We start from the raw sequence: 20,081 nt of genomic DNA on the forward strand, positions 1-20,081 counted from the left end.
AAGCAAACATTAATCTCTTTCTAGGCACATCAAAGTATTGAGAGCACAAAATATTTACATGAGTCTCAGATAAAATTCTTTGCACTAATTCTAACATAATTAAAATTATGTTTGGGCTAAGGTAATTTTGCAAGGTGCTTATGTGGCATAACAATGTAATACAAGACAGTGCTTATTTTTACCTAGAGTCAATCAGCAAAGTTCTCAAACAAATGTAATGTCTTTTAAATGTATTTTCAAGGGAGAGAAAACAGCACCACTTTTGAGCTCAGTTAAGGTATTTTAAATGGCCCACTAAGGGTGGATGAGATAAGCACCTACATTATTTGTACTATCTGAGCTTTTCCCAGCAATAACTAGACACGAATACAATTGGTGAGTTTTAAAAGGACCTTGCAGCATTTCCAGCTGTCTCTGTGCAATAAGTTATGGTTTGCTTTTCTTTCCTTTAAAGTGCTGATCTGAATTTGATGACTGAGCGGTGGAGCAGACTGTGTCAACTCATTATTTCCTAAGGGATGCCCTTCCTAAGAACAGGCTGCATGAAGGGAAAAGAGAGAAAAGCAGAAGGGAAAGGGACTAGTCTTTCTCTGGGACAAGCTGTGGCAGGACATCTCTTTTCTCTGGATGGGGAGACACTATGCAAAGTGTCAGAAGTGGCTTTCTCAGATATCCCCATGGCTATAGAAACGACCTGGCCACAGTGAGCTCAGCACCTGCTGCACGTGTCACCAAACAACTGCCTGCAGTGCACCAGCTAAGCCCCTGCATGAGAAAATGACCACAAGGCAAGGTCATTCCCAGGTCCCACCTGCCATCTGGTCTGAGAGTCACTTCTACTGTCACGGGAGGTGACCTAGTTTCAGGGAGCAGGTCCCAGAGATGTTACCCTGCATCTCCCACCATGTCCTCCTGTCCCTGGGACCAGCACACCTGCGCTGCTGTGACCCAGGGCCACGTGGTGTGGGCCATGCAGAGAGTCCATGGTGACCCAGAAAATCCTTCAGCTGATGAGATGAGCAGGCAAGTTGTCTGGATGTAAAAAATATTTTTAAATGCTTCCTTAGATCTGTGTCACAGAACTGCAGAGACAGGCTCCAGAGGTCCCTGACTTCCCTCATCCCTGATGTGCTTGTGCATGTCTGCCTGACGCTCTGACCCATCAGGATGAATCTCCAGCACTGGAGGTGAACAGCTTGTCGCTTCATGCTGGCACTCCCCTTAGAAAGCTGTTAACTCTTCTCACTTGTGTATGATCTTCCTGCCCTGCCCACCGGTGATGGGCAGAGGTGGAAACCTTCGTGGGCACAGCAGCCTCGTGGATCTCATGGGCACCTCCCAGGATGTCCATCTGGCACCTGCTCCACAACAAGGAGGGTCACCTCCATGTAGATTGTACTGGCCTAGAGCCTTCAGCAGCTGCCAAAACTGCCCATTCTTGACAAAACATGGAGCTCAGCTCCCTCCTGTCCCACCACACCGGGCAAACCAGCAGCAAGGCCACAGGGAGTTGTGCTACAGCATCATTCAGTAGCTGCACCCAGTCCCAACACCATCCCCACTGCAGATGTCAGGGCATATGTTCCTGTTTTGCCAGCTACTAAAATCAGTTCCTTTCCATGGCCTTTGGAGACATTTGCTAGAGGAAAGGCTGCCTTTGAACAGATTTCTGCCTAGGTTTCACTTCATTAATCATATCATTTCTTGACACAAAGCACTGAGGATTTGCTGGGGGTGCAAGGCCAGAGAGTGGGGTCATGTCGAGTGGCTCTGAGGGGGTGCCCAGTGTCATTCCCACAGGCACACAGCTCTAAGGAACTTGTTCAGCTTGATTTGCAGACTTAAAAGAATTAACAGGTAAGTTTGGAGCAACAACATAAACGATTTTTCCAATATCAGCTGGTGTTACTATCCAAAAGACAACTAAGAAAAAGAGAGCGACATCACATCTCAAGGTCCTCAAAAAGTGACAGAGCTATAGAGAGACTATCTCAAGTTCTTCCATGTTGGTGGACTTAGCCTAGAGTTACTCAGGAGACAAGCCCTGCTGTTTGGCCATATGAGTAACCAATCAGCTAATTGCCCTGATGAATCTGAGGGTGGGACAGAAGAAAGCCTGGTCATTAAATCTGTGAGCAGGAAAAAGCTGTAACAGCCTTTCCTCTCCCTGACTCTCTGACCAAACAGTTTTGGCAGTTTTTCAGCATCTGAGCAGGTGAAGCCAAGTCTAAACACTTGACAGACTCCAGTGCAGTGCTGCTCCTCAAAGTCCAATTGCCCAAAAGACAACTCTCACATTCCTCAAGTTTCTGAGCAGCTTTGTGCCTGGGGTTTTCTTAAAACCTTCAAAGCTCGAACAGGATTAGTGCTCGGCTTAACCTCTGGCAGAATTGACAGAGGCTTTAGGAGCTGGAAGGATTTTAGGGCTTTGTCCTTGGCCTCTCAGCAGAGGCCAGAACCTTTATATTCTGGTCACCTTCCAGCCACAGAGTTACTGGAGGTGCTCTCTAGTAAGAGCCTGCAGAGAGAGGAGAGGAGCAGTGTGCAGATGTTACCCTCAACATCTGGAGCAGCTGAGATAAAAATACAGCTGCAGAGGGAGGCAAGCTTTTGAAGAACAGGGAAAAGCAGAAAACATTATCTAGGGGAGTGGCAGGCTCCAGACTGGTATGAATATCTTCTGCCCACTTTGCTCTCAACAAAAAGGCATAGCAATTTCCATTAGTTGTTCAAAGACATTTCTGATAGCTGTTCAGCACAATGCTTTTCAGCTGCTTGCAAAAGGGAGTGTTCTTACTGTGGTAACTGAGCAGCTCCACATAGTTCTTATGGGTTTTTTCATCCTGACAAAACTCCCTCAAGATTAGGGGGTGTTAGCCCCATTTTAGCGATAGGAAACAGAGACAGAGAGCACTCAGGTGTCTAAAGGGTTTTTAGCACTGGCATAGAAGAAATTACTCAGCATCAGTGGAAAAGCCCTCTGTATTTGAAGAAGTTATAGCTTCAAAATCTGGACCAGAGCATGGAGAGGGGTGATTTTTAAATGTATGTTTGCAATCTTTTCAAGTTACGAATAATAAAGATTGGGACTTAAACAGACTCCTGACATTTTCCCACAGTCTAACAGGGAAGTGATCTGAAAATCTGGTGGGAGAACGGCTTGTAAAAAATGAAATTTAAGAAAAAAAAATTTAAGAAAAAAAGAAGCCCATGAACATTTTCCACTTCACAGCTACAAAGACTTTTGGCCTTTTCTCAGAGGAAAAGAATCTCACGTCATTCCCAAATTATCACTCCCATCACCCTGAAAATCACCGGCTTTGTTTATTTGACTAAAAACTACAAGACTGCAGACAGGGGAAGAAGGTTTGGTTCAAGCCTCTACACCAGTCCCTGCCACCAGCTGCCCCCATTTTGAGGCCATACATCAAGAAAAGGGGTCAGGGTGGGCTTCCCAACCAGGATAAACGAGACATTACATCTCTGGGTCCTAGGAAAATTCCCAGGGCAGTAATCAGCCACCTGCAGGTTCTGAGGATGCCCTGATCTCCTTACCTTGGCATTCCTCAGAGCCACCAAGCACTGATGACACCAAAACCTGCCATGGGGGCCGGGCTGGGAGCAAGACTCGGGTTTTCCTTCCAGCTGAATCCAGCCTAAAACTCTTCTGCCTGCTACTGGACGAAAGTAAGAATGTTTATTCGGAGTTCCTTAAGCCCCTTGTGGTGAGCAGGCGAGGCTGAGGCCGGTCGTGGCTGCAGGGGGAGAGCCCCGAGCCGCGCTCCGGGACGCGCCCGGCGACAGCAGGTGGAGCTGCGGCACCGCGAGTGCGGCCTGGGCCGCCGGGAGAGCCCGGGGCCTCAGCACGGCCGGGGAGTGTCTGCTCAGCGCGGCCTTGGGAAGGTCTCCTTCCTTGTCACAAAGAAAAAAAGAAAGGGATTTTTTTTTTTCCTAAAGGAGGTTGGGAGCGGGCAGAAGCTGCTGGTTTTTGTAGAAAAGCCGGATGCTCTGAGGCTGGGAGGTGGTGTTCAGCTCCCGGCCCCGCTGCTGTCACAGACTTCACCTGCAGCTGAGCCTGCAGCACTGAGGGAGACGGCATTTCCCAAGGAGCTCGGGCAATGGCCAGGCACATGGACTCTGGAGCACCCCAGCTCCTACTCCCCCACTTCTCCTGGCAGCCCCTCAGGATATCCACCATCCTAACAGCTCCTGCAAAAGCTTTCAAAGGTCAGAAATATCTTTCTGCTCGTAACCAAAAGGCAGAGCCACAGCTTGTTTAGGGAATTTGGGGATTCCTGGGGGCTGCCCCCAGGGCGTAGTTAGAGTTTGCCAGCTCTGAGCCCCCTGAACAACGAGCTCTGGTGCTGGCCCCAGTGGGTGTTCCCAGAGGTGCTTCTTTAGACACTTGCTTTGGTAGGTTATAAACTCCCTTACAAAGTAAGTGATTACAATTAACTCGAGTTTTATAGATGTGGAGTGCTCTTTGATGGTGTTGGCTCACAGGAAGGAATGAAATAAAAAGACTGATTCAAGTGTGCCAGGGCCAGCCAGGCCAGGCTGACCTTGCAACAGATTCATTCATCTCCCCCACCACATGCTCAACACAGCAGCACCCCAGGTTGTAAGAAATTTTATAGAAGAATAAAGCAATAACTGAAGTGTAATAAGCTCACACACAGCCCTCCTTAGCTTAATTTTTAACTGTGAGAGTGACAATCAACCAGCAGAACAAAACATCTGTAGGAGGTGGGTGGATTTGACATCCTCAACGGCTCAGATCCATGTTGTCCTGTGGGATTTTCACAGGTAGAAAACTCAGTTTCTGGGGCACACCTTGCTGACACCCCAATATTCAACATGGGCATCCCTGAAACATTTTTAAAAGAAGCCCATTTAAAGATAATCTGTCTGCATGCTGTTAGATTTAGCTCACTGCTTCTGCAATAACTGCAGTGCAGGTATATGTACACTATGCTGAGCTATCTCACCATCCTAAGAGCCTCAGCACTGGGCTGGGTTCCAGCCTGAACTATCGCAGCAGCCCTGCACACCCTGGCAAGCTTGGATGAAGCTGCTCCTCAGGCCAGGCCCAGGCCATCCCAATTATCATCTAATTTATGGGCTCAGGGCAGCCGAAATGGGAGAAGGTTCTTGCTCAAGGCACATGTGAGCCAACATATGACTCCTTCTCACATTCACATCTCTGGAGTGCTTCTGCCACACAGTAACAGTAGGGAACTGGCTGTTTTCTCCACGAGCATAACCACAGACTAACATTGAACGAAACACGTAGGAACAAAAATAAAAAGCGTGTTCTAACCATGTTGCAGCTATTGTTCTTCCACAGGATTTTCATCTCGTGGCAATTTCTGAGGGAGTTGAAGTCTTTGTGGTTTCTTGCATTTGGGGGGGAAAGAAGATCAAAGCACAACGCCCTCTGAGATCTGGCCTGGGCGACACTGTCCCCAGATGACTTGGTGTCGTGTGACATCGTATCCTGCAAAACAGGCTTTAACAAGGCAAGACACAAGTGGCTCGGTGCTGGCTGCCCCACCATGGGGATGAGCAGCAGGACAAGGTGGGTAGAGGCACCTGAGCCCTCCATGGGGTGTGGCAGAATTGACAGCTGTGTCCTGAGTGAGGGCAGCACAATGTTCTAAAAAGCCCATCCTTTGAGACATCTACCCTGCTGTATCTCAGTACCATCTGCCCTGGACAGGCAACTCCTTCACACCCCATGCCAACTCCCACTCAGCAAGAAAGAGAGATCAAAGAAAGTTTCTTGAAGGAAAACAGCCTGGAAAGCTGTGGGCTCTCAGGGTGGGTGTTTCGCAGTGCCTTGCCCAGCTCCACAAGCTGTAGGCACTTCCAGCACACTTCCCTGCAAGGCCCCAAGAAACCTGACCCCAAATCACCACTGATTATAGCAGGGAGTTGAACCAGAGACCTCCCGAGGTCCTTCCAGCCTGATTGACTCTGCGATGTTACTTTTGTGTGCCACAGGAGGTCATCCCAGGCCACCACTGCCTCTCCCTGTGCGCTTGCCTTAAAGGCTAAAGCACTTGGTGCTGCAAACCTTGACACAGAGTCTCTGCAGGCAGATTTCTCCTGATATTTAGCTTATCCCTTCTACCAGCTCAGCTGGTACAGATCACTGAGCTGGCACAGGGTCCAGAAGAACCCATGCATCACAGCTGACTCAAGCCCAGCCTTCCCAGGATTTCTTCCATTTGAGCCAAACCAGAACAAACCCACATGTCCCAGAAACATTTTGCTACAACTGACCAAGATGATGCAGAAAATCCAGGGCTTAACTCCTGAACCCCTGTTAAGTTTGCAAGGCTGAAGCCTGAGGGAACAGACGTTAAAACCCTTCATACAGCAGCCCCAAGAGGCAAAGCAGAACTTTGAGCCTGGGAACTTTGATCGCTTTGGTAAACAAGCAGGCAGGGATTGGGAGACTGGAGAAGGACTCCTCTAACATCCTGGTCTGCCCATAAAATAAAAGAATAGGCTGTACTTTTAAGAACTTTGGATGTTTTATGACATTATTGTCTGTAAACCTTCTTAGTTTCCTAAGTAATCAGAAAACCGACGCCTTAATAGAAAACGCAGCGTACTCGCTGCAAGAGCAGAGAATGAAAATTGGTTTCCTATGCAAATAGTTCAATTATAATCAGGCACAAACACTGGAAAAGGTCAGGTTCCCAAAAGGATGTATGTTTACATTATAAATAAGGAACTGGGAAACAGGAACAATATGACAGCTTTGCTACTTGGGAGCTGTGACTTGCGAAGGTAAACTGCAGTTTCACGAGGGGGCTCAAGGTGTGACAAACTCCCAGTGGTGGCATTATGCTTCTTGCTTTTCCTTTTTTTTATTTTTTTACTCTCTTTTTATTGTGAAAACATGCAGAAAGTCTTATCCTTTTTCACAAAATCATGAGGCTGAAATCCCAGAAAATGTGGCAGGGTTTTTTATTTGGATTTTTCTTGGGTGTTTGCTTAGTTGACCTGAAATCAGCATGAACAAGTGTGAAGAAAGCAGAATTTGGCGTGTAAATTCTTCACTGAAGATAAAATAGTATCTAGGTTGGGTCTACATCCTCAGGTATGAGGATAAATCAGTTCCCTGTAACTATTTTTTGACTCCTTTTGGTCCCCAGTCAAGGTTTGTTAGTGCAGTCTGGCTTTAAGTCATTTCAGCTTTCTTGGAGTAACAAAATCAACACCACTACATATTTTACTATTTATAAGTAATCTGTTACGGCCAAGTAAAGGAGGCCTACTATAGCTTTGAATTAATATATAACTTAAATAATGGCTAGCCTAGTGCTGGTGCTGGTTTACATCCAGGAAGGCTTTAGGCAAAAGCAGGGCCTGATGGAGAGGGTTGAGTAATACAACAGAAATAAAGAAAGAAGGAAAGCAAGCCCAGTATAGAGAGTTATAAGACAGGAAATACATAAGGAAATATAAGAAAGCTTGCTATAAGCAAAGACAGAAATTTCTCTTTGTCACCTCCCAGGAGGAGCCTCAGGTTTTGAGGGCTGCAGTCTGAGCACACAATGCAGCTCGCAACTCCCAGCTGCAGGAACAGGTGGAGACTGGAGATGATGTGCCACAAACACTGTGTAGGTGTAGAGCACTCATGTCAAGAAACATTAAAAAGAGCTCAAGTGCCCAGCAATGAGCCATGAGTGTTCTACCCCTCAGAGTGCAGGAACAGCACTCTCCCAAGCCATCCACAGGCACTCTAACACACCCACTTGCAGTGACTGCTCCCAGAAAACAAGCAGTACCCATATTCCTCCTGTCCCATCATCCATGCTCAGCTCCTCAAAAACCAGACATCTTTCAGGAACGTTGTGTCTGTGACAACTTATCCTGAGGAAGGCAGCAAAACACCTCCCACGGGACATGGAGGGCTCTGTCCAGGGACCACCTGTCCAGCCTGCCCCTGCCCAACAGGTGCTACATTGTCGGCTCTTTGTGGCTCAGTATGCCTTGCAGAGCAAGATGGGTAGTGATTATGCATGGTTCATTTTATCAGCATATTTTCAAACTGCATTATTCAAGTGTTTTCCAAGCACCATCTTACAGGTGGGAAAACTGAAAGACACAGAAACGAAGAACCTTCACTTTTGATATACTAAGGTGGATATGTTCACTGATTTCAGTGTTTCCTTGGGAAAAATCCATGTGAGGAAAAACTGTATGTAACCAAGTGGCAGAAGGAGCCCACACCAGTCAGTGCTTTTAACTCCTGAATCAACTCCCCTACCCACAATTAATCCTCATAATCACCAAATTTCCAGCTCGCTAAAATCACATTAAGTATTGCAGACTTACCTGAGCACTTTCAAAGCTAAATATAATTTCCACTTCAAAACAAACAGAACCAGACGTACAGTGCCTCCTGCCTACGGCCAAACTACCAACAACATTGTTCTTTTACCTCCCCTAAACAGTTCAGGGTATTTTAAGCTTCGGGAGAGTTTTGGCCCAGGTATGTCCCTGCTCCCAAATGCACATTCACCTTGCAGCTCAGAGTGACTGCAAAGGTAAAAGGACACAGATCCACATGCCAGCAAGGCTCTGAGCCTGCCTCCTCTCCCCACACACAGCGCTGTGGTTTCAGCTTTCCCTGGGACAGGCAGGGATCAGCTGCATCAGGCACCTTGGATCAGACTGGTTCTTTTCCCAGATGAAAATGTCACACACAGACCAAAACTAGCTTATTGGAAATGCAGGGTGGTGAGAAAGACCTGTGAATGCAGGAAAACTCCAGCATTGAAAAGACCCAGAAGAAGAAAAAGGATGGCCTGGGGAGCTGAGTAATAGAGTGTCTTTTCTCCTCAGAGTCTAAAGGAGAACAAAGAGTCAGAGACAAACAGTCTTGCTCCAGCTGAAAGAGGGATTAGGAACTGCTTCCAAGAGGAAGGACCCACCAGCAAATTCAAAGAGGTTCAGCAGGGATCACAGAGCAGGGCCTAGGTCACATGGACTCGGTGATCTTTGTGGGTCCCATCCAACTCAGGATATTCTATGACTGACAGCAGTTGTTTACTGTGGGCTCACACAAACTTCAGCAGGGCTCTGTTTATCTCTCCTCCTCTCCCACACATTACCTGACACTGCTGTGCTGCATTTAACAGCTGCAATCCCAGATCCCCGGAGGTGGCTGCACACCAGCAGGGTGAATATCTGCACACACAGAGCACATTAAATGCACACATGTCTGTCTGTGCATTAAGCACTGCTCCAGGCTGGCTGCAGAACGACATCTGTGTGACACTCAGTGCCAGCACTACACAACCATTTATGACATGAGAAGCTTGAATGAAGGAGAAGCTAGAATGAAGAAAAAGCACAGATGTTTTCCAAAATCCTTTAGGACATTCTGATGTTACCAACAGCTGGGCAGGCTGTCCCATGGTAACATCACAGCAGACAGTATTGCAGAAGTGAAGGAAGAACTGGGGTCTGAGCTGAGCTGCCAGCATTCCAGCAAGTAATGTTATTTCAGTAAGGAGCACAAATGCAGATGTTGTTTCTGAGCAGAGCAGAATCCTTCCCCACCAATTCTTTACACAGAGCTTGAGTTTTCTACCTACCATCTCTCCCATAGTAAATGAAGTTTTTTCTGTGATTTTTGCTACTGTATCAAATGCCTCATAAGGAAAGAAAAAAGAAAGAAAGAAAGAAGAAAGAAAGAAAGAAGAAAGAAAGAAAGAAGAAAGAAAGAAAGAAGAAAGAAAGAAAGAAGAAAGAAAGAAAGAAGAAAGAAAGAAAGAAGAAAGAAAGAAAGAAGAAAGAAAGAAAGAAGAAAGAAAGAAAGAAGAAAGAAAGAAAGAAGAAAGAAAGAAAGAAGAAAGAAAGAAAGAAGAAAGAAAGAAAGAAGAAAGAAAGAAAAAAGAAAGAAAGAAAAAAGAAAGAAAGAAAAAAGAAAGAAAGAAAAAAGAAAGAAAGAAAAAAGAAAGAAAGAAAAAAGAAAGAAAGAAAAAAGAAAGAAAGAAAAAAGAAAGAAAGAAAAAAGAAAGAAAGAAAGAAAAAAGAAAGAAAGAAAAAAGAAAGAAAGAAAAAAGAAAGAAAGAAAAAAGAAAGAAAGAAAAAAGAAAGAAAGAAAAAAGAAAGAAAGAAAAAAGAAAGAAAGAAAAAAGAAAGAAAGAAAAAAGAAAGAAAGAAAAAAGAAAGAAAAAAGAAAGAAAAAAGAAAGAAAAAAGAAAGAAAAAAGAAAGAAAAAAGAAAGAAAAAAGAAAGAAAAAAGAAAGAAAAAAGAAAGAAAAAAGAAAGAAAAAAGAAAGAAAAAAGAAAGAAAAAAGAAAGAAAAAAGAAAGAAAAAAAGAAAGAAAAAAAGAAAGAAAAAAAGAAAGAAAAAAAGAAAGAAAAAAAGAAAGAAAAAAAGAAAGAAAAAAAGAAAGAAAAAAAGAAAAATATTAAAAAAAGAAAGAAAAAGAAAAAAAGAAGGGCAGACTTAGGTGCCTTTTGCACCTGTCTGTCTGTCTGCTGCAGTCACCTGGTCTCTCAGGATCCCTCTGGGAAGCCCAGGGAGGGGAACCCTTTGCATGTGCATCACAGTCGCGGGTGCTCACAGCAGCAAAGCCATTCTGCAAATGCTAATCTTGTTTTATCACACCCTGCCTCTCCATCGTGAAGACAAAGGCTTGCTAAGATCAGCATGTTTGCTGAAATGAAATAAGACCTCAAAAAACTTCCCATCATCCACACAATATCAGGGGACCAAAGTGATGCCTCAAACAGGTCTTCAGCTTTCCAAGAAATGCGCAGTTTTGCCACCTCTTTTGAACAAGTTTGTTTCAAGAGGTATGCAGAGGAAGGCGGGGCAGGTTCTAATGCAGTTAGCTCTGTGCTTGAAGAGATGCAATTAAAGACTGAAAGCCAAATTACGTCTCAGTGCCACGCATTAACTCAATATATTCAAGAGCCCTGAGGTTTTACCAATAGAGAAAACAAATGTATTCAGAGCAATACAAACCTGTATGGCCACATTACCACAGCTTCTTTCCAACTAAAAAAAAACATCATAGCAAGTCAGTGCAAAGAAAGCCTTTGGGTTTGGTTTCGGGTTTTTTTTGTAATGAATCCTGCCTTGTATAAAAAAAATAGGAAATTGGCTGGATTTGTGGAAGAGTAACATCAGGGAACCCAGAGCTACACAATGCACCTGAAAGTCACTCCTTCTGTGCTTTTCTTTCCTCCAACTGCTGTCAGGCCCTATACACAGCATCTTAATACAAATATTCATGTGTCATTAATATAAATATTTATTTTACATTTCAAGCTAGAACCTAGGAGTCCTCCATCACAGGTAGTGTTCTCACTGGAATCAGTGCTGTGGAAATGTGGAAGCACAAGCTAGTCCCTGACCACATCAGAGGTAAAAGCTATCCAACATGAAAAGTTCTATAAGACCCCAGTTCCCATGGAGCAGAGTCAGAAATAACCTGTATTCCTTATCTCTAGTCCATGAGATCCATGAGCAGAGCACATAGGTCCAGCCAGCAGAGTTGCTTTTCTGGCCATGCCACGTCTCTCTGAGGTTTGGTCCACTGTCCAAAGTGCTTCTACTCTCTGTTTTAATTGAGAAAAATGCAGAGAGCGCCTCAGGCTCCGTTTGTACCAACCTGCAAAGCAGTTCAGTTACAGTTTAACTTCTGCTTGAAAATGAGGTCAAGAGGTGAAGCCTACAAGTCAAGGAGAAGTCCTCCAGCAAGCATATAGTTATTGGGTGCACTGCATAAAATCAGCTATGCCATCTCTAAGCACAACCTTATGACTCACCACGTGCACAAGTCTTTGCAATCTGTTGAAGACAGCTATTGTCCCTGGAAATACCAGCTAAATTGGATAAGAATGTGATGATGTTTCCTCCTACCAGATGTGGTACTGGGCAGCACGAATTTTGACCCAAAAGAAGCCAAACTGGCACTTCAAAGCTTGCAGTGATCTATATGCCCTCAGCTCAAAGCCATCACTTGTTTTCACTCTGCCAGGGCTTTCGGGACTCTAAAAATTTCCTAAGGCATCCAAAACACAGCTTTACAGACTGTGACATCCCTCTCTCTATTCTCTACAAGCAGGGAAAGCCCTGTTCCCTCTCACAAGTCTCAGAACATGCCATTCACTCCGAAAAGCACAGAAGACCTCAGACAAGACCTCAGAGAGCTTAAGCAGAGAGGCACTTGCTTGTTGAAGGGGAGAGGCACCATGAGTGACGTTTGTTAAAGCAGAGAACTGTCCAGAGAAAAGCACAGTACCTATTGCACTGCAAGAGACCTGGGTACAAGTGAAGCAAGCAGATGTGGTGGTACCTCCACAGGACTCCATCCAGCAAGGGACATGAGCTGTCCTTGTTCAGGCGACAAGGGGACATCAAAAATGCTGAAACCATGAGTCAAGGCTCCATCTTTTATCTGATCTCACACTTCTGTCAGTCGGTATCTTAACACAATCTCAAGCTTTTCTTGGTAAACATTTCCACAGAGCAGCAGTGGTATGTGCTAACTCTTTCCATTTGCCCTTTGTATTTCCCAGGGTTGCAGGCAATTTCCCATTCAGAGAGGCTGGGGAGGCTCCCCTGAGGATATTGCCAAGCAGAGTGTGTTTTTCTCTCTCTCCCTTTCCCTGTGGTGATGGTTCTGCCCTGCCCTTCCCACCCCTCAGCCCAGTTAGACAAGTCTGTCTCCAGTCTGACCCTTCTCTGTCTCCCTTGCCCCCTGCACATTACCTTCCAGCATTTACCATGACACAACAAAAGTGCATTTCTCCAGAAAACCTCTGCCTGACCCACACCTGCCCACGAATCCTTCTCAGAACCCATTTTCCAAACTGGGTGGAGGTATTTCATTAGGCTTACCATGTTCATGTGGCCTTCACCCACAAGATTGCAGAATGAGCCAACAATCCTTTGTATTTCCTGGGACTCAAGGAAAAAAATGGGGATTTGACAATTATATCTGGATTTTTTACAAGATATTTCTGCATCTCTGAAGAACTATGGGGCTTGGGAATTAGCTGTCAATCTAATAACATTTAACAGGCAGATTTCTCTCTCCACCCATCTCCAAACATCTGGGCAGATCTTCAGCTGATGTAAATCCATGGAGCTGTGCTCAGTTACTCCAGCTGAGAATCTGGCACATGTCTTACAGTTCTTCCAATATTAAAAACACATTCTCTTTTTATGTAAGAACAAATATTTATGTGATTTCTTTGCATAATTTTGCACTTTTTTTGGTGCTGATTAGTGTCCCCCAAAGAGATGGGTAAGTAAAATGATTGCAGCACTCAGGCTTTATTCAATCCCTTGGTTCTCTGTTTCTTCTGATTCTTGTTTGCATTATTGTTTTAATGATGTGAAGGGTACATGAAAAAATCCATGTATGGGAAAGGAACTGATGAAAGACCAAAAGCTGTTTACAGATGTAATGCAAAGTACTTAGTGGAGTTAATACCAGCAGAGCCAAATAAGGCCAGCTGAGTTACATGGGTGCCATTCTTGAGTTGAGAAGCAGATTTTATGCATTTGTAAATCTTATGTGCCAGGTCACTGCACTGGAATATATCCACAACCATTGAGATAATAGTTATATGCTCATTTACATCAGAGGATGAACTGGCCACTTATCTAAATATGGAAATGTTTTCATCTCGCTGAGATTACCCCACAAATTTGTCTTTAGACTTAGACCACATAAAATTGACTTTAAAAGCTCTATGTCACTGTCATACTGGAGTTGCTCAAAGGATAAAATCCAAGCTCTAATAGTCTTTTGCAGCATCCCTGCCCTGTAGTCATTCAGGAATCTGGGGAAATCTTTCTTCCCCAGCTGTGGACCTCTCCATCAGAAGATTTTTCTCCTGACTTTCCCTGCTTTTTGCATTATTTGATGGCCATCCCTTGAATATGAGGGCAGACTTGCTTGATGACTTCTGAATCTTGACTGCAGTACATCATTGTTTTTCACAACAGTTGCTGAAACAGCTGCATGTTAACTACTACATAAATCTCCTATTTCCCCCAAACACAGACAGTTTGGAATCTTCTTCTGTGTGACTATAGAGTTTTTCCTTCCCATCAGTCACACTAGATAAGTTATTAAAAACAGTGCTTTTAATAAATCCCAGAAAGCAATGTATTTCCAGTACATGTCTGGCTAGCAAAAAAGGCTCCTTTTCAGTAGTGCCACATGCAAACCCTTCATCATCTGCCAGGAAAACTATACCTGTACTCAAAGCATCAGATGTGAGTGAACTAAAAGAAGAACCTGTGCATATTTCCTTCACCAACCAACCTCCAGCTGCTTCAGAAAATTTACTAGGAATGAGATTTCTACGCATTTTAAAGCCCACAGGATTCCTCTGTCAGCATTAGAAAAAAATCTTATTGCAAAACCCCACTCCATCTTGTCTTGTCTGCCTACAGAATGAGCTGGCTAAGAGACACAGTTTACTTGGTTTGTCACAACATCTGGAAGTCATAGTGACACATCCAAGCAAGTGAGATCTGGAGACCAGCAAGTTACAGACAGAACAAACGTGTCTGGGAGACCCTCTCCCAGACACCACAGTATCATCAGGGGAGATAAAGGGAGACCAGCAGGGAAATGCAGGTGCAAGAAAAGGGGAATGCAGGTACACTCATCTTCGTCATGTCAAAGGTCCTGACTTCAATCTGTGTTCAGAAGGAGAGATGAAAGTTCATTCTGATCAATAGGTACATCTCTGTGCAGGAGGTTAAGGGAGATAGAGAGAAATGCTGCTAGGCGCAATTAGAGAGGTAATGACTCATAAGCTTCATTTTTAACTCATCAATTGAGTTAAAGAATGGTCTTCTCAGCTGGCAGACTTTATTGCCCTAGTAGTCATGGTTGCCCTGAAATTACTGATGACAGCTTCATGCCTTGCAAATAAAGCTCTGTTTGGACATAGCATTTCTTCCATAGGGGCTACCAACTGACAGAATTTCTATCTTTTCATACTGCCTTTTCCCCAGCTCAGCATCACATCATGTGAGATTCTCCAACTTAAGCATCATCATAATGCATCACAGCACCAGCATGGACTGCAATTCTCACTTGATTTTATCTATATTACATCTTTTAGGTAATCTTTTTGCTCTTCCCTTACCCATCAATGCTGTAACCCTGTTGTAGGAGGCTACTGCATTTGTCAGGGCTGATTTGTCTTTAATGAGCCACACTGGCTGTCATTAATCACCTCCTTAGTTTCCATGTGCCTTAGCCTAGTCTTGGTGGATCTGCTCCATTATCTTGCCAGGAACAGGGGTGAAACTCATTGGCCTGCAGTTCTTTGGGTCTTCCTTGTTCCATTTTTTAAAAATGGGTGTTATATTTCCCCTTTTCCAGTCAGTGGGAACTTCACCAAACTGCCACGACATCTCAGATGAGATGGACAGTGACTTAACCACTTCATCCACCAGTCCCTCAGAATACACAGATGTGTCTAATCAGATCCCAGGGACTTGTTCACCTCAAGTCACTAGTCACTAGAATGAGGCTCTAGACTGACTTTAGGGCATTTGTCTTCTGGCTAAATGTGTTTTGGAGTTCAAGTTATTTATCAACAGCTTTTAGGGTACTGGAGACAAATTTGACTCAAGTGATGACATGCAAATTTGGGTTTAAGGACCAGATCCTGCCCCTGAAATGCTGTCTCTGAAATAGACTGGAGAATGGAGAGCAGCATTATGATGGGGGAACAACCATCCCCTGCACAGAATTTCCTTGGAAAATGCACATTAAAGTGATTGATTTACAGTGCAAAGTTATTTCTCATACAGCTGTTGTCACAGAAAAGCAAAGTACCTCAGTACTTTGTACAAAGTAAAAGCAAAGTACTGGGGTCAAAAGACTCCAGTATAGGTCTTATGGGCTTATTATTGTTTATATAATAGAGTCCACATCAGCTCCTGAAAGCTAGACATGCAGCCTGTCTGCAGTGCAGACAAGTGGCACTGCCCATCTGTATGGCTGCTGATCCCATATTTTGCCAAGACCACTTGTTCTAGTAGTGAATAATTTTAATTTTTCATACCCAGAAGAAGCAAGGAGCTGTTGTAAAGGCAGATCTGGCCCCCAGCATATGGCCCAAATTGCAAACTGTAGAAATGTTAAAAGCATGTCTCCATGGCAGTTACCCACATCTAGCTACTGCACTGAATTGAATTTAGTTTGCATTTCAGGAGCCCACCTGAAGCTGAATGAGTGCGAGAAACTCAGCCTATATACTAAAAAAGTCAAAGAGTAAGCACTGCATAAAATACAAAAAAATTATTTTGGTCAGATGGGCAACAGACTGGTCTTGATTTGATCAGAACTGTTGGAGAGCTATGTTGAGAACCCTGTAGTTTGCAACATTGAAACACCATGCAGGTATTTAATTTGTTTTTACCCTTGGCTGTTATCATCTCTCTGGAGCTGGCTCAGGCAGAACCAGGTCAGTTGGTTCCAGTCTGACCTATCACAGGGAGAAGAAGAAGGAGGGATCACTTATTTGCACTGCTAAGCAAAGCCAATCTTTCTGTCACCATCTGCCCTGCTCTTTTGCTAGATGACTTTTTTTTAAAGCATAGCTTTTAAAGGAAGAAAGAAAAAAAATACATACCCCACCCAGCCTGTCTCCACTACATAGCTGCCCTAATCAAAGGTTAAAAATGAACTTGGGCCAATGAGATGGAAATAGAGAATAAACATGCAGAAGCATCTGAGATTTACTACTCAGATAGGACTATTTTCCATAGGATTTGACTAAGAATTCCTGGCAGAGGAATGGAAGGCAAATCTCTGTCCTTTGAATGGAATGGGGATTTTCAGGTCTTTCTCTCGCTGAGAAAGTGCAGGCATGTGCAGCTTTCTGTGGATGTGAGCAGATGTAAATACCATGTTCAGCAGTAAAAGGTTCAATGTATGCTTGCTGCTTTCAGAGGTTCTGAGATTTGAACAAAGCCCATAAAGGCAGCAGGAGCCTTCCTGGACTCAAATGCCTGGTCCCAAAGCCTCGGGAAGCAGCATGTCCCCTGAATATGAGCAGAATGATATGCTCATTCTGAGTGTGAGAGTTTTCACTGAAATTCACTATGGAGTTTGCAAGAAATGTTGCAATAACTAGCGGCAAAAGGTACAAATTTCCCTTAATGCCCTGCATTTCAGCTAAACAACTCGAGACTTGAGCAAATTCCAGTTCTGCACTCAAATCCTCAGGAGATCTCTCTCAGTAGTCATAGATGCATGTATGTAACTCGCAGTATAAGTCAAATCTATTTTTATGCAAGAACAGTTGTCATTAGAGCAGTAAGTCTTTCCTAGTCTGGGAGCACCATACATCCCTAATTGACATGTCACACAGACAGGACATCCTTAATTAAACCCCATATAATTACCTGTGCTTCTCATGCCACTCCAGGCACCTGAGGAGATCTCTGCAAGGTGTTGTTCTAAGAGATGTGGATGTACCCATCTACTCCAAGCTAGGGTTGGTACCTCCAAAAACCCTGCCTGGCACAGACTGAGCTCGTTCCCACACACCTCAAAGAGAAGAGGCATCCTTTGACTCAGCCAGCCACACGCACTATAAAAGATTTCCTTGAAGCACAAGAGACCAAGTCCTCAACTGCTATTGACTCTTGTTAACAGTGTTACCAGTGACTGGTATTGACTGGTGAGATCCAGTAATATCATCCATTTAGCTAACCAACTTCAGTATATTCCTTGAGACTGCATCACACTTGGCAATATCCTCCCTGTTCTGTGGGGGCTCTCAACAAGCACAGCCCATGTTGGATGGAGGAGATTTCCACCCAGAGCATTGTTAGGAGGTGGCTCAGCAAGTGAAACATCCCACAAGACTTCAGTTCACAGCAGTGGTCCAAAGCAGAGCTGTGCACGCTGGCTGTGCCTGAGGAAATCCAGAACAAACAGCAAACAAGCCAGACCTTGCTGAGATAGCAAAGGGAGTGCACTTTCACAGTGCACTTACTGTGTGGCGTCTGGGTGCAACAAGTAAAGAGAGGGTGAGAGCAAGAAACTTCTTGAATGCTTTTGGTTGAGCCATGAGGAATCTTCCACATTACCTCCTTCCCTCAACATATCTAAATACTTAATATGGTTGATCCTATCAAATAGCTCAGTGGGATAGAGAAATCTCCTATTTTCATGACACAGTTGCATCACAGATTCACAATGTCATCTTGAAAGCATTCAATATCCTAATTTTTATCAGTGCACCCAAATTTATATTTAGGAACCTAAATATCATTGTGAAATTTAATCCAAATTGACTACTTATTTTCAGACCTGCTGAGTCAAACATGGAACTCAAATCCCTTTGAGCCTACTTGCAGATGGCTTATCCTTCAGTCATGGTGGATCCATCTAGCTTCTGTGGGTCATGCAGGGAAAACCCCAGGCAGAAAATCTCATCTTCCCACATCTGGATTCCTACACAAAGAAAAGCCCTCACCTGCTGAAACTTAATTTGGTTTCTCCTGGAGGTGTGTTTCCACGCAAGTGCCACAGACTGAGCTGAAGAACAAGCTGCTGCACCTCTCTTGCCATCTTAAGCTTACAACAAGTCCATCTCTTGTTCCTGGTGCTTTGCATCAAGCAAAGGTGAGGACAGGGGCAGAATTCTGCTTTTACCCCACTCTGCACACACACAAACTCCATGAATGTCATGAGCACCCAGTCTTCTCCCTTCTCCACCATATTTTGAAAGAATTTTGGGAATTGTTTAAATGCAAGACAAGTACTTGAACTTAATACCAACAAACACAACCAAGGGATATTTAACACAGCATGGACATAAGACACCTACAATGAACACCACACCTTCACTAATCCTTTGGACATCCAGCTTCTGTTCAGGTGTGTGTCCTCAGAGACATCTTTGGGTTGCTCTGTAGTGTGTTTACACAGAAGTTAGGAGCTTTTGCCCTTATCAGTGTGCTGTGCCAAATAATCTTGTAACATTGCTTTTTTTGCAATGTTTATAACAGAAATTCAATATTCACAGGCATTATGAAAACAAGTGTGAGTGAAAACAATGATCCAAGAAGCACTGTGGCTACAAGCTACTAAAGGAAGCAATGAACTGAAAGAATATCTTTCAGTTTTTGTGTAAATATTTAAATTTGCATGAATAGGTAAATGTTCGTATACCACACTCAGCAACATTTTTGGGTGAAACTAGAGCAGGAAGAATATGGCCATGCAACACCTATCCCATGTTCAACCCTAAATATTTATCTATCCATAATGCCTACTGTCTACTAAGATTGCAAGCTTTTGGATAGACAGAGATCTACCTTTTGCTCTGCCACAGTATTTTGTTTGCTGTCAGCCCAGCAGATCTTTTTGCACAGTTAGGAATCCTGACAGAAGGAAAAAAAGCCCTTCAGTGTATGTCAAAGTATCTAACAAAGGAAGTCGGTATCACAGTTCCTGGTTGACAGAGGGGGAAAGCTGAGAGGAGAGGTCATGCCTATCCCGGTTTGAAAGAGCAGGTTTGAGCAGAGCACACTCCTGCCTGCTCTCCTGTGCTTACCTGTAGAAAACCCAATTGGCTTTGCCTGGGGGCACAGTCCGCTGCTGCGTGTGCCTGGGTGGGTGAGATCATGCCTGCCCTGGATGATGCCTCAGGCACGGGTCACTGGCTGCTTGTACAGCAAGTGAGGATGGCCTCGAGGCACACATTGGCAGCAGAGAGCCCAGACATGCCACAGATCTCTTCTCAGAGCTGGGAGAAGGACTTCAGGTTCCTGTTTTGTCTATATCCTTCACTTTTCCAGTCCATAGGCATTTAAAATATCGATATTTTAAATGCCTATGGACTGGAAAACTGAAGCTAATTTAGAGAAGTTTTATTTTCAAGGTACTGATATCTAATCTGAGGATAATGGTACTTTAGCAGCAAAGAGGTGGCTCACAGTTTCCAGCATGTGTGACAGTGACATTTTCATCAATATCGTGAGTGACATACAGAATGCAAAGCGGGGGCTGGGTGCCAAGAGGGCGAGGATAACTTGCATAAGATCTCCA

At 44.1% G+C, this 20,081-nt stretch overlaps 1 long non-coding RNA gene across 11 annotated transcripts in view; it reads right to left on the reverse strand.

Moving 5' to 3' along the window:
* LOC134552289 (uncharacterized) overlaps nucleotides 1–20,081 on the reverse strand; it is a 72,512-nt gene that overhangs the window by 21,621 nt on the left and 30,810 nt on the right. The gene's annotated exons all lie outside the window — the stretch shown is intronic.

Source organism: Prinia subflava, chromosome 6, assembly GCF_021018805.1.
Source record: "Prinia subflava isolate CZ2003 ecotype Zambia chromosome 6, Cam_Psub_1.2, whole genome shotgun sequence".
NCBI classification, from domain to species: Eukaryota; Metazoa; Chordata; class Aves; order Passeriformes; family Cisticolidae; genus Prinia; species Prinia subflava.